The sequence below is a fragment of the Cyanistes caeruleus genome, chromosome 1 (assembly GCF_971803275.1).
Source record: "Cyanistes caeruleus chromosome 1, bCyaCae1.hap1.1, whole genome shotgun sequence".
In the NCBI taxonomy this organism is placed as follows: Eukaryota; Metazoa; Chordata; class Aves; order Passeriformes; family Paridae; genus Cyanistes; species Cyanistes caeruleus.
In genome coordinates this window covers 16108079-16121097 of record NC_141701.1, presented here as the reverse complement: position 1 = coordinate 16121097, position 13019 = coordinate 16108079, and the positions used below count along the sequence as shown (strand labels likewise).

General features: G+C 34.4%; 1 long non-coding RNA gene across 1 annotated transcript; it reads left to right on the top strand.

The window, feature by feature from the left end:
• Positions 1-3808: 3808 nt before the first annotated feature.
• On the top strand, positions 3809-12339 carry LOC111925213 (uncharacterized). The gene is made up of 4 exons (XR_002862111.2): positions 3809-3963; positions 8446-8566; positions 11701-11801; positions 11961-12339. It is a non-coding gene; the product is annotated as an uncharacterized LOC111925213 (long non-coding RNA).
• The last annotated feature ends 680 nt before the right edge of the window (positions 12340-13019 follow it).

Here is a 13019-nt window from a genome sequence, read left to right as displayed (position 1 = left end):
AGGTATAGGAAAAGTGCCCATAGGTAATGATCAATTGATTAAGATTGTCTTATGAAAAATTGACATTATAAATTTTATTTTTAAAATGTGCATTATTGTATTATAAACATTTTATATTTGCTATTATGTATGATGTTTAATATTTAAAAAAAAAAAAAAGAAGGGTGGGACACTTTGCTTAGTTTATCTTGTCTACAGATATGTCTCGATCATTAGGACACAGTATTGTCCAAACACATGGTTTTCAGTAATAAGGAATTCCATAATTTCCTTATCAATTAATCATTAAATGTTAACGTTTAGTCCTAAAATAAATTATAAATACAGTGGCGTGAGATATCGTTTATGAAAAAAATAAATATCTGAACCAACTTACTACTGCTATTATTATTATTATTATTATTATTGTTATTGTTATTGTTATTGTTATTGTTATTGTTATTGTTATTGTTATGATCACGTGTGATGACTGCTCTTTAGTTTTCCATTACCTGTGATGATAAGAAATGACCCTTGAACTATCACACAAAATTATAATGCAGAAAAATATTCTTAAGTAACCGTAAATATGTATCTGCAGACAGAAATAACTGGAATGCAATGAGGAGCATCAAATTAAGATGTTTAAATCTTTTTATTCCAGTCTGTTGCTTTTGACAAAATTACAGGATTAGTAGTTTCAGAGAAGACAGCAGATGCAATATATTTTGATTTTACTGAAGCCTTTGATGTGCCATGTTGTGAAACTACAAAAAATTAATTCAAGTTGTCTCGTTGAAGAACTCTTCCACAGAGATTGACAAAAATCACTGTAGAATGATAAACAAGGAAGCATAATGATAATTTCAGCTTTTCTGTGGAAAGGTTTCTGAGGTTGATAAGATCAGTTCCCTCTTTTTTTCATGTCTTTTATTGTGTGACAATGCAAATAACATATGCTTAACTTTTTTTTACATAGTTGAGGGAATAAATAACATCCAGACAGACTTGGCCAAGACTGAGAAGTCAGCCCATCAGGCCCATCAGGTTCAACAAGTCCAGGTCCAAGGTCCTGCACCTGGGTCATGGTAATCACTGGGTAACAGAGGGTGAAGGGATTGAGAGCCCTGATGAGAAGGATTTGGGGATAGTGGTGGATGCAGTGCTGGACATGGCTGAGTAGTGTTCTGTTCTCACAGCCCAGAACCACAGAACCACAGAACCATGGGATTGTTAAGTTTGAAAAAGACCCCTAAGAACAAGTCCAACCATCGACACAGCACCACAACCATGTTCACCACTAAACCAAGTCTTAAGTTCCATACCCACTTATGTTTTTTAGCACTTTCAGGGATGATGACTCCACCACCCTCTGGGCACTCCTTTCCAGTGCTTGACAACCATTTCTGTGAAACAAGTTTCCATATTATCTGATGCAAAAGTCTGCTGGTGCAACCTGAGACCATTTCCTCTCAACTTGTCACTTGATAACTGTGAGAAGAGATTGACACCCACCTCACCATATCCTTGTTTTGTGTAGTTGTACATGGAAATAAGGTCCCTTGATCAGCCTCCTTTCTCCAGATTTAAAGTTTTCTCCAGACTTTCTTTGGTGGAAAGCCAACCACATCCAGGGCTGCCTGAAAAGAGGCATACCCAGCTGGTCAAGGAAGGGGATTCTGCTCCTGTACCTCACTCTGGTGTGGCCTCATCTGGAGCACTGCATCTCATTTTGAGGTCCTCAGCAGAGGAAAGACATACACCTGTTGGAGCAAGTTCAGAGGAAACAAAAAAGTTATTTAGAAGAATGGAACACTTCTCCTATTAGGACAGGCTCATAGAAAAGGAAGCCTAGAGGAGAAGCCTGTTCAGCCTGGAGAAGGGAAAACTCTGGGAACACCTTTTGCAGCCTTTTAGCAGGGCCTGTTATAGTAGAAAAAGGAGTAATAGCTTAAACAAAAAGAGGGTATCCTTAAACTACATAGTGGAAGATATTTTTTCCAATGAGAGCAGTGAAGCATTGGAATGTGTTGCCCAAAGAGGGTGGATGCCCCCTGCCTGCAAACATTCCATGTCAGGCTGGACGCAGCTCTGAGCAACATAATTTATTTGAAGATGTTCCATCTCATTGCATGGACCAGACAACCTCTAAAGGACCCCTTCCAAGACAAACTATTCTGATTTTATGATTCCATGAAAATTCTTAGGTATGTACTTTCTTCTTGAAGTTAGACTGAGAATATGGAGGTAACATCTGTGTATAGTTTCCTGCTTTTTCCCAATAAATTTTAAAGTTGCGAGAGGAGAAGAGCTAAGAGAAAGTCTCCAACAGTGCTCTTATAGGTTTGAATTGGAGTAATATTTTTTGATAAGATAGATTGTGCTTGAAACTTTATACTCACTCAAATCTGAGTGAGTATATCAATACTGACTTAAGTCATACAACTGCCCTACATACCAAGTAAAATGATAAATGCAGTGATTTTATATTAAATACTTCAAAAAGTTACAAAGGATTCTATGAAATTATACAAAAACTGATAGTAGATATCTGTGAAAATTCTAGAGTATGGAAAGATGGAGTGAAAACAGCAAGGATTTGATAGCTGTAATTGGTGAATAATGGGACTTCCTGATTTCTGCAACCTAAATAACAGTATGTGCATACCTTTCACCGGATTCTGTAATTTCTATTTCTATGTAATAATAGGTTTATTCTATTTATACAGAGTAAATCGTTGTCCCGTTCTTTTTTTGCTTCAATTTATGCCTAGCTCAGTCCCACTAAAAATAAAATGAAAGGCTTTGACAGAAGACTTTAATGAGAGCTTAGAGGTTTGGGAAATTTCTGGCTAGTTAGTCAGCTCACTTTAAAATAAATAAATAAGAGTTTACAAGCATGCGAGCCTGGGGACATCTTAATTAAAGTGAATGGGGAAATTGAACTGATAAAAAACCCCCAAAAAACAGCAAGGAGGGAAAGAAAATCAGTCAGGGAAGCTCTTGAGAGTGAGAGTAAAACACAAGTACCAGAAAATCAAAACACAATGTTACATAATCATGCTGTGGTTATTCTTTCTGGTAGTTCCTCCGGCAGATGCTCTCCACAGACACCTATCACACGGTAAAGAGATCTCCCTAGTGGAAGGAGAGGCACTGTGCTCCCATCATGGGACTGACTATGCAAGGGAGCTTGCATCAGCTGAAAGCTTTGTCTACATGGAGACATTTCCAGACATGAAACTGGCAGAATAATTAGTCCACTTTAAACTATCCTAATATGACTCCCCCACTGTCAAAATTATTTCAAAAGAAGTGCTTTTATTATTTAGAAATAGAGTAATTAATCTGGAAGGCAGCTGGATTTACTCAGTGATTCACTGTCTGTGTGGGGAAGTTATATAAGCATAGCTAAATTGATTGCTGTAGCTATGCTGGAAATTATCCCAACAAAAATAGACATACCATAGACAGTAATGACAATACATGCCTGCTTTCCCAGAATGTAAATTCTAAAGCATGGATAAAAAAATTAAACATGTGAAGAAAGACAGGTTGGGTTTTTTGTTTGTTTTTTGCTTGGTTTTTTTTAATATATTCCATGAAGGGCAATTGAATTACTGGATTCTTTGACCTGTGGAACAGAAAGCTGATAGAGGTCGTGCAAACATTTTGTAGGAAGAGGTAATAGCTTTTATTAGGCTAAACTGTGAGCTCAAAATAAATTAACAAAATCTGACAAGAAGCAGCAAATCCAAGCTAAAATCTGGTTAGACACAGGTGCTCTTAATTACTGCTTATTATGTTAATAAGGCTACTGAACAAAAGTGTCATTAGATATTTGCAGTGCTGAGGCTTTGTGTGGGCAGGAGATCTGGCTTTGAGCTGTTTCAGACCCTCAGTACTAACCAGACTCTAAAAAGGCAGGCACTCACCTTCAGGCAGAGATAACAAATGCAACTTTGCACCAAAGTGGACATAAAGGTATTTAATTAAGGCAAGGCTCACATGTCTTGGTTTTTAAAATTTGTTTTATTTTATTAACCTCTTTGCAGGTGTTTCATATGACATTTCTGCTCTGGTTTGTGGGTGGAGGTTTTATTCTCTCAGTTTCCATGAAAATTTAGTCTACAAGTTGGGGTCTTTTTTGATGACATATAAGAATCAAGCACCTGATTGCCATTAGTTTTCTCTGGAAATTGAAACCATACCCTGAGTTTATTCCTTTTCTTCTTTAAATCCCACTCAATAATTCATATTACTTTGACAAGCTGCTTTGAGTTTTAAAAGACATGTATTTTACTGTCCCAAGAACAGAAGATTCACAAGTTCATCTCAAAAGTATATTATCTATGAGCAATAATGTTAACTTTTTAAAATGAGTTATACTTATTTTAAAATCTTACGTGAATCTATAGCTAACTCTAGCTTTCCTAATATATGAAAGTGAAAAGTATTTCTAATACATAGAAAAGTGAACACAAATTAAGACAAGAGAAATCTGGTCACTTAGGAGAATTGAAATATGAACAAGAGCCAAATGCATTTGATTGCAAATGTGTTTGGTGATAAACTATTTCATAATGATAGTCATGACAAAAAAATAGTTGAATAGTAAAATTATGAAATAACATCCTATGAGGACATCAAACACACTGTTTTGTTTTAAAAGTTAGTAAGTTCTGTTTTGGCTATGAGTTAAAAAAGCTAATTTAAGAAATGCTCAGAGCTTTCTTCAGCTATCACTCAGAACTTTTCTGACTGCCAAAGTATTTTGGCTTCACAAGGAAAACTACTAGTGCCAGAGGCAGAAGTATGTTAGTTAAAGCTGAGGGACAGACATGAATACGTGTTTGGCTTTGCAGCTGTAACCCTGGTTAGCTCATCTCCCCACATCACAAATCTAATGCTCACAGACATAGAATATCTATGCTACATAAAAACGAGCTAAAGTCACTAATGAATAGTCCTGTGAATAAACATCAAACAGCAAATCAATCAAAAACTTTAAGGCAATTGCCACACACAGAGTATGATTTTTCAAGTAAATTGAAATCTGTTCATATTTTAAATGTCAAACTGAATTGAAAGGATATGCATTTTAGATTTCACCGTATGTTTTCCCAGAGAGAGGATCATCTATCTATCTGCTCATAGTATTTACACAGTAGCTCACATGTGATGCCTGCAGCCCAGAAAGGTTTTTTATGTTTGGAAAGATTACACTTTTCATTAAAATAAAAAAAAAAAAAAAAAAAAGAAGAAGAAAGTGGTAAATGGAAATAATAAAGATAATTTTCTTTTGAATCTAAAATATTAAAAAATCTTAAGGCCTTTCAATTATAAATATCATCCTCAGCTTATTTCAAATAGAGCTTGTATGAGAGAAACCCTGCTTGGAATTTTTATTTCTGAAAGTTTAAGCACTCAAACCACTATTTAATATGTTGATTGATTGCACCAAGAAGGTGTGCCTTGTTAAAGTAAGAACTATAAGCAACACAGATGAGTAATAAAGTTCACGAAAATATGAAGAATGTTTTTAGAAAATCTCCAGGACTTCATTCCCCAATATTCAGTACCCTGTGATGCAAGATTAATGTTAATAACCTTAATAAAAGGTGTTGCATGGCATTGCAATTCTGGTTTTGAAGTTCCCCTGGCTGTAGTGATTAGGGATACTAAGTAAAGCCTGATACGACTTCTTCACCTGGGTTTGATTTTGTGCACCTCCCAGCAGCAGAGCTCATTGGTAAAGATCTTAATTCCCTTAATGTTCAATGGCCAGAAGCCAGGTGGATCTTTCTGGTGTGAGGGGTTCTCCCATGCTCTTCACCTTTCACTGTGAGAAATAACTAATTACCAAATAGTATGACTTGGTACACAGTTTGGCTGGAGCACAGGAAGTTTTACCACAACATGAGGAAGAACTTCTTCAGTGTGTGGGTAACTGAGATGAAGCACATCGCTGAGAGAGGGTGTGGAGTCTCTTTGGAGAGACACAAAATCAAATTCTGGGATAGGAGTAGACCAAAGTGCTTGTGCAAGTCACCTTCATAAATGGTATGTGAAGGTCAGTTTGTTTATTTAAGGCTAGTTTTTTTTTCTGTTTTCCTGTAAAATATATTTCCCCGGTGCCTAAAGCTAAATCTAACTGAAAGGCCAAGTTGTTACCTTTCCCAAGGATGGCTGAACCACATCTGAAACACACGTAGGGAAGAGCATCTACTCAAAGGAATCTATTTCATATACAAGAGAATAACTCTTGGACCTTATTCAAGAGGAATTGAGTACAGACAATCTTACATTACTTTTATGCAGAGAAAGTTCATTTAAATTTTCTTCTCTGCTACCGTAAGAACTGCTGCACTAAACAAATCAGAAAAAGGTACCCTGCCCCATTTTTTATTTCCTGCTACAGTCAACACTCTGTGCTTAGGAACAGAAGATTGGAATAATTACAGTGATTTGGAGGTAAGAGGCAGAGATTGGATACAAAGAAGACGAAGGATCGACAAAGTCAAGGAGGTGCCAACTTGATTTGGCAGAAAAATAAGCTGCCATCAGCTGAAAAGAGCAATGACTCCAAAACTTCAGCAGCAGAGTTTGGTGGAAACATCTTTTTAATATTTTAACTAATTAGCTTAGATAACTAACTGCGGCCTAACATCATGTGAGGAGAGAGCACCAGAATAACTATAGATTTAAAGATCTGGATTAATCCTTACACACTGGTGTTTTAGGAAAACCCTAAGGCAAAACTTCAACAAGCATAGCAATTGTTACTGAGGTGTGTGCACACTGTACACAGGCCATTTATACTTTTTACTCCCTCTCTTACTGTACAATGAATCCACAATGTCATTATTTGTGAAAGAGTTTTTCATATTGTTTTCCATTTGATGATAGATAGATTTCTTCAGTTAAACTTCTGTGCCTTTTCAGTCCACAATGTATGCTATCATCATGAATTTGTATCTAACAGATAAGCAAGAGGAATAAAAACAGGGTGAAAAAAATAATGACAAAAATGATGTCCATGTCAGATAAAAATTTGTTGTGGTTTGACTCAGTGTTCCAATGCACAGTTTGCAGTTGATCAACCATGGAATACTTCAATGACCAAGTCATATTACATTATAAAGCAACAAATGTTTCTATATTTGGCTAAGTGAAAGGTTGAACTGCTAGCGCTAGTATTGAGCTGGATTATTTTTCTGCCTTATTATTATTTGATACTTTTATTTTGTTTAAGTTTTAGTCTAAGGTTAAGTTCATTCCTTCATTCACTTTGGTGATGTCAATGAACTGCTGAAACTGAGCAGAAAAACTGTAAAACACAGATTTTTTTTTTTTAATTTAGTTCCCCTTTTTACGGAGTTTCTTTACTCTCAGTAATTAATGGGTAGAGAAGAATTTGTTCTGTCACTGTAAACAAAATTAAGAAACATCAAACAGATAAATCTTCAATAAACTACCTAAGAGGCAGAATTTGTAGCATGAATAGCTAAAGTAGTTGCAAAGTAACACTTCATAGGAAATGCAATAGAAATTAATAACAGTGACATAAGCATGGATATTGCCTAAGGCATAAAATAAATTTGTGAATTCACAGTACAAAGGAGCCAAGAAGTCTTGATTTTAATATGGCAATTGTCATCTATGTATATTCTGAATGTGTGCTTTGACTATACACAAATGTTGTTCTATTCTTCTAAATCTCATTTCAGCCACCAATTTTTTATGAGAAAAAAAAAATCAGAGTATTGTTAGTGTAGTAGTCAGCTGTCCAAAAAAGAATAAGAGTTATCTGCTAGGAGTATAGCTATACTGAACTAGTTTAAGTTCCTTTGTTCATAATTTTTTTAGAATTTAATCAGCAAAAAAATTACATTTTTTTTTCAAAGTTTGATTAAATTTTTGAGAAGTATGACAAAGCAGATTGAGGTTTGTATGCAAAAAGATTTTTCTAGGTAGTGCCTGGAAGATATGAACTACCTGCAAAATGAAGCTTCTGTAACAGATATATATTGCATGTTGCTCCATTCTGGTTCCTTCATTAACTAAATTATAAGTATTTTCATAGCCTGTTCTGAAGTGATGAAAATTTTGCTTTAGCCATGAAAGAGAAAGAGAAAAATGCAGTAAATTTTGGGCCAAGTTCTTCAAAATTCTCAGCTTCCTTGTATTAAATAACAACCATAAGTAGAAGGGATTATATTTGAAATACTATTGAGATAGACTGTGTAATAATTTTAGAGTAATCTTAAAATAACTATTTATAAAATTGCAAAGTACTGTTATTTTTTACAGTACTTTGATTATTGTCTTGTACCTTGATACAGTGTTAATTAATCAGATAAAGCAGTAAATGGTGTAAACTCACTTTATAGTTACAGAAATTACCTTTTTAGTTATTTAATGCATTTTAGGGGTCAAGATTCTCTTCAACATTTATCTCTTTAGAGACTCTAGAGGTATCTTGTGGGATTTACACTTGGATATGGAGCTACATGGTAGTGCACAGGCAATCTGTAACTCCACAATCTGCCAGACATCTGATCCCAATAAATCCGTCTCTCAAAAGGTAATGTTGAGACTTTTATAACTTTTTAATTGAAGCATTATGTTATACATTTTAGTTGTTTGGGTTTTGTTGTTTTGTTTTGTTTTTTTCCTAAAGTATATTAAACTCACAATACCAAACCAAGACTACTTTTTATGGTTTTTAGGGGTGTGTTTGACAATTCAGTAGTATATAGAGATTTTTGTAGCAAGTTTTTCAGAATCTTGACTCTTCTCTGACTCTTATTTGTAAATTTATAAAATGAAACCACAAGGCACCTGCACACCACTATTTATTAGTGGTGAGCATTTATTAACCAAACTGTTAAATGGAGTATGTAGTATAATTTGGTTTTATGTTTTGTGTAACAATGTGTCAAATTGCATTAGGTCTGTGGGTGGACAAAAAAATCAAACTAAAAATTATGAATGAGTTTAAATTCACTCAAACTTAAAATTAGATCATATGGTCCATTGCACGCAAAGATCCATTTCAGAAATGTGATCAGCCTTAGGATGCCTGCTGTACCACCCTAGAAATAAAAACTTCTTCAAATATTATAAAAGGTGCCTATGGCAGTCATGTTCCTAACTGGTGTGCTGGAAATGAGGCTGGATTGAAGACAGAGCTTTTAATACAAAGAAAATGTTCTTCATTTTCTACATTGTTTCAGAAGAATAAAGGAGTAAGGCAAGTAAGAAATTAAAAGCCACTTCTCCTTCCTCCTGTGCCTGTAATACACAGGATGCCTAGCTCTGGTAATTTGCAATTCACAATTCTTTGGTGCCAATTTGTGGTAGTGGGGTAGGGGTTTTCTGGATAGTAGCTCAGGTTCTATGGAGATCCAAGCATTATGGAGCTACACAACCTGCTCTAGTCATGATCCAAGGCTTTCCCAAACTTTTGGGTCTCAGCAAATTACTTGACAAAGTGGATAGCTGTAAGCAGAGGGCAGTACAAATTGCTTCAGTGAGATTCTGGTGAATTTGAAGCCTAGTCACTTATGCTGAAAGAAAACTCCAAGGCGAAAATAAATTAAATGCATGGCTTCATCATTATCAAAGCCTCCATTTATCATCCTATTTATCCTCCATTTAAGAAAAAATAAAATAGTCCTGCATATATTTTCCTAGTAAATCCAAACTTTTGGAAAACCTAACATAGACCACGTGATTGTATCATGTAAATCATTAGAAGCCTGTAATGTATTCAATTTCTGCAAAATTCTATTTCCTTATATTAATCTATATCCTTATTTAATTTAAACCACATTGGAAAATGTAAAACATATAAAGACACAAAAAAACCCTTCTTAAAATTCTCAAAACTTATTTTCCTTTTCTTCTTCCCTGTAAGTATCTTGCACACTTAGAACTTGAATAAGTTAAACTTTTCAGTCAAGCTTGCTATATTTGCTTATTATGAAACTTAACTAAGTGGTACTTCTCTTATCTGCCTTCAAAACACCTAAGATTTTTCACAAAATTGTTGTTTCACACCGCACCTGGCTGTGGGCTTTCCTTCCCTAAACAAGCACTTCCAAGTAGCCTCAGAAGCAGCAGAGATTAATTTAAGAGGGGTTTATACAATCTTGTCAGTGAGCCACTCTGCTTGTCAAAGAGATAGGACTCTAAATGTTTGTCTCTTCAAGAAGGAACTTGAAGGTAATTTGTGAAAATAGCCCACTATTCAAAAGAATAAATCCAGATGTCATTACCAGCCATTCCACGTGAGTTCCAAAGATTAGCTAGAGTTGTATTTTGATTTCTCTGTGCCTTGAACAAAACTCAAGGAACCACTTAGAAAGTGAAAGACACAAAATACTTTAGAAATAGGCATTAAATTAGCTTTTCCTTTTCCATCCAAGGAAAGGGAAAGAAATGCTTCAGAGTATAAAATATGGTTACAACCAATACATGTTAAAATCCAAGGACAATTTTTTTTCTGTTTTCTACTGCCATTTGCAAATCATTTCAAATGGGTTTCTGAAAACATATTGAGCAAGCCTAGCATTATTTTTGAAGGGGAAGAGAAAATGAAAAATGTTCATTTTCATTATTAGGTTAGAAGGAGCTGTAGGAAATATGTATGAAAAAAGTACTTGCTTTCTTTGCAAAGCCAGGAAATTTTGTAATTTATAAAAAAAAAAAAGTTGAAGATATTTTACCACTTTGAACATGTCCACAACTGCACAAACAAAAATCTACAGCTCCTTGTAAACCACCACATACACTGTTTTAAGAAAAAAGTCCTATATTCCTAATATAGATTCATACATTAGTTGAGTTTCAGTAACAATTTTTGCTAAGTATTTGGCTAGCCTTTCGAAAACTTTGTAGTTATTTGTATGCACCATTTCTCTGATACCCTAGCCAAGTATAGATGCTGCCAAGAAGTATGAGATTTGATATAAAAACTTGCTTATTCTTTTTGCATCCTACAGCTTAAATTTCCATTCTTTCTTACTTCCCCTTCAGCTGTGCTTCTAAACCCTCCCCATCCTTCCAAACCCTAGTAGTCACATTTTGGCTGTGTTTTATTGTCTTCTGATGGATACTTCATTTTCTTTATCTTTTCTCTTTTTTAAAATTTTTGCTCCTCCCCTTGAATTTGTTGTTTTTATTTTTTTCTTAAATCCATTTCTGCCTTCTGCTTTCATCTTCTTAAAGCAGACTGTTTCTTGAGATATATACCTATATGTATATAAAGTGTTTTTATGTACATACTTATGAATATGTGTATGCATATATAAATATGTTTCTAGATAAAGATAAAAAAGATTCTGTATGTATGTATGCATTCCCTATCATTTATTTCCCTTTCCCTATAATTTTCTTTTGCTTTTTTTTTTTTGTACTATTTCCTCTTTTTTTACCTTTAATTAAGACTGTCTCACACTTTTTCCTGAGCTATAGCAAACATTCTTTAAATTTAATCTTTGAAAGGTAGGATTTTCTGAAGATATGGCTCAGAATTTAAATAATTCATTAAAATATGTTGACAGTCTATTTTCAAAAATAGATACTTTAATCCAAATAAATCTTAAAACTGGACAGCCACAAAGGCATCTTCTCCAGTGATACTAACCAGAAAAATATTATAACAGCCAGGTGTGTATCATATAAGTAAATCCCAGGAAAATTTTTCTTCATCAGATGGTACTTCAGAATTGATAAATATTATTGGAGACATCTCTGAAGACACCCAAAGGTACAGGCCTAAACAACCAATACTGAGGAGCCAACACACGAAAGAGGTACCAGTCACTTTTTAACAAAGTCTTTGTAAGATTTGATATTAAATCTTTGTTCACATAAATTTATAAAATTTATTCCTGTCTGTGTTTAAAATCAATAACAAAATCTTTTTTTTTTAATAGAAAAGACTCCAAGAAAATCCATTCCTTTTTTTTTAGGGTTTTTTTCAGATAAATCAATGTAATCAGGCTGAAGAAACTGTGGAGCTGGTCTCAAATATAAGCAGGGATAATACTGGCTTTTCAATGCTTTCACAAGTACTCTGAAGGTTTTTTTCAGAAAATGATTTTCTTATGCATAAATAAACAGCCTCTCTCCAACTAGCAATATATGACATTTTTTAAAATGGCAGAAATTTGTATGATTGCTAAAATATTTCTAAATTAAGGCTTTGAAACAACTTTGGAGCAAACTGTATTATAAGCTTCTACTTCGGTGTAAGTCTTTCTCTTTTCTTGCGAAACCTGATTTGATGTGTCCTGTGAACAGGTGTTGAATAAAACATGTCAGGAGTGTGGCACACCTCCTTGCCTTACATTTCTGTTGTGTTGTCAAAGCTTCCCTTTCCCACTCTTTCCCTTTCTTATTTATTTCATTGCTCTGTGACAATCAGCAATACACTCTGAAATTTACCAGGCACAGTGTGAAATCTAAAGGGAAGCTGGAAGAAAAGATTTGACCCCTATGGAACACTAAAGTATGGCTGAAGGAATTTTCCAACCCACCAAACACCTGTACCCTGTACTTGCACTGGAAGGGAGCAAACATCTATTTTTTATAGAATTTGATGATTCTTTTTTTGTTCTGTGTGATGTCTGAGAAGTCTGTTCCCTAGGACTGAAAATGCATCAAACAAAAACTCACAATAAAAAAAAAGCAAAACCCAAACAAACAACAAAAACAAAACAACAAGCTGGAAAAACAAGAGAAAAAAAAAGAACCCAACCCAACCTAAATCCACAGTTAACCTAATGAAAAAACAGAAGTTTGTGATTATTTCTTATCTCTTTATCAAGTCTGGACTTGATTGCTTAATTTCTATTTCTTTTGCTACACCAGAAGTAATCTTGATACCAGTGAAATAGCCTCTCCTGAGATGGAGCAGTAATATGATTTTGTAAATGTTGCAGACATATATGAAGTGAAAGGAATTTTAATTTTTTTTTTTTTCTTTTGAAGTGGGTATCTATCAATGGCTGACTGACATGTGGAAAAAG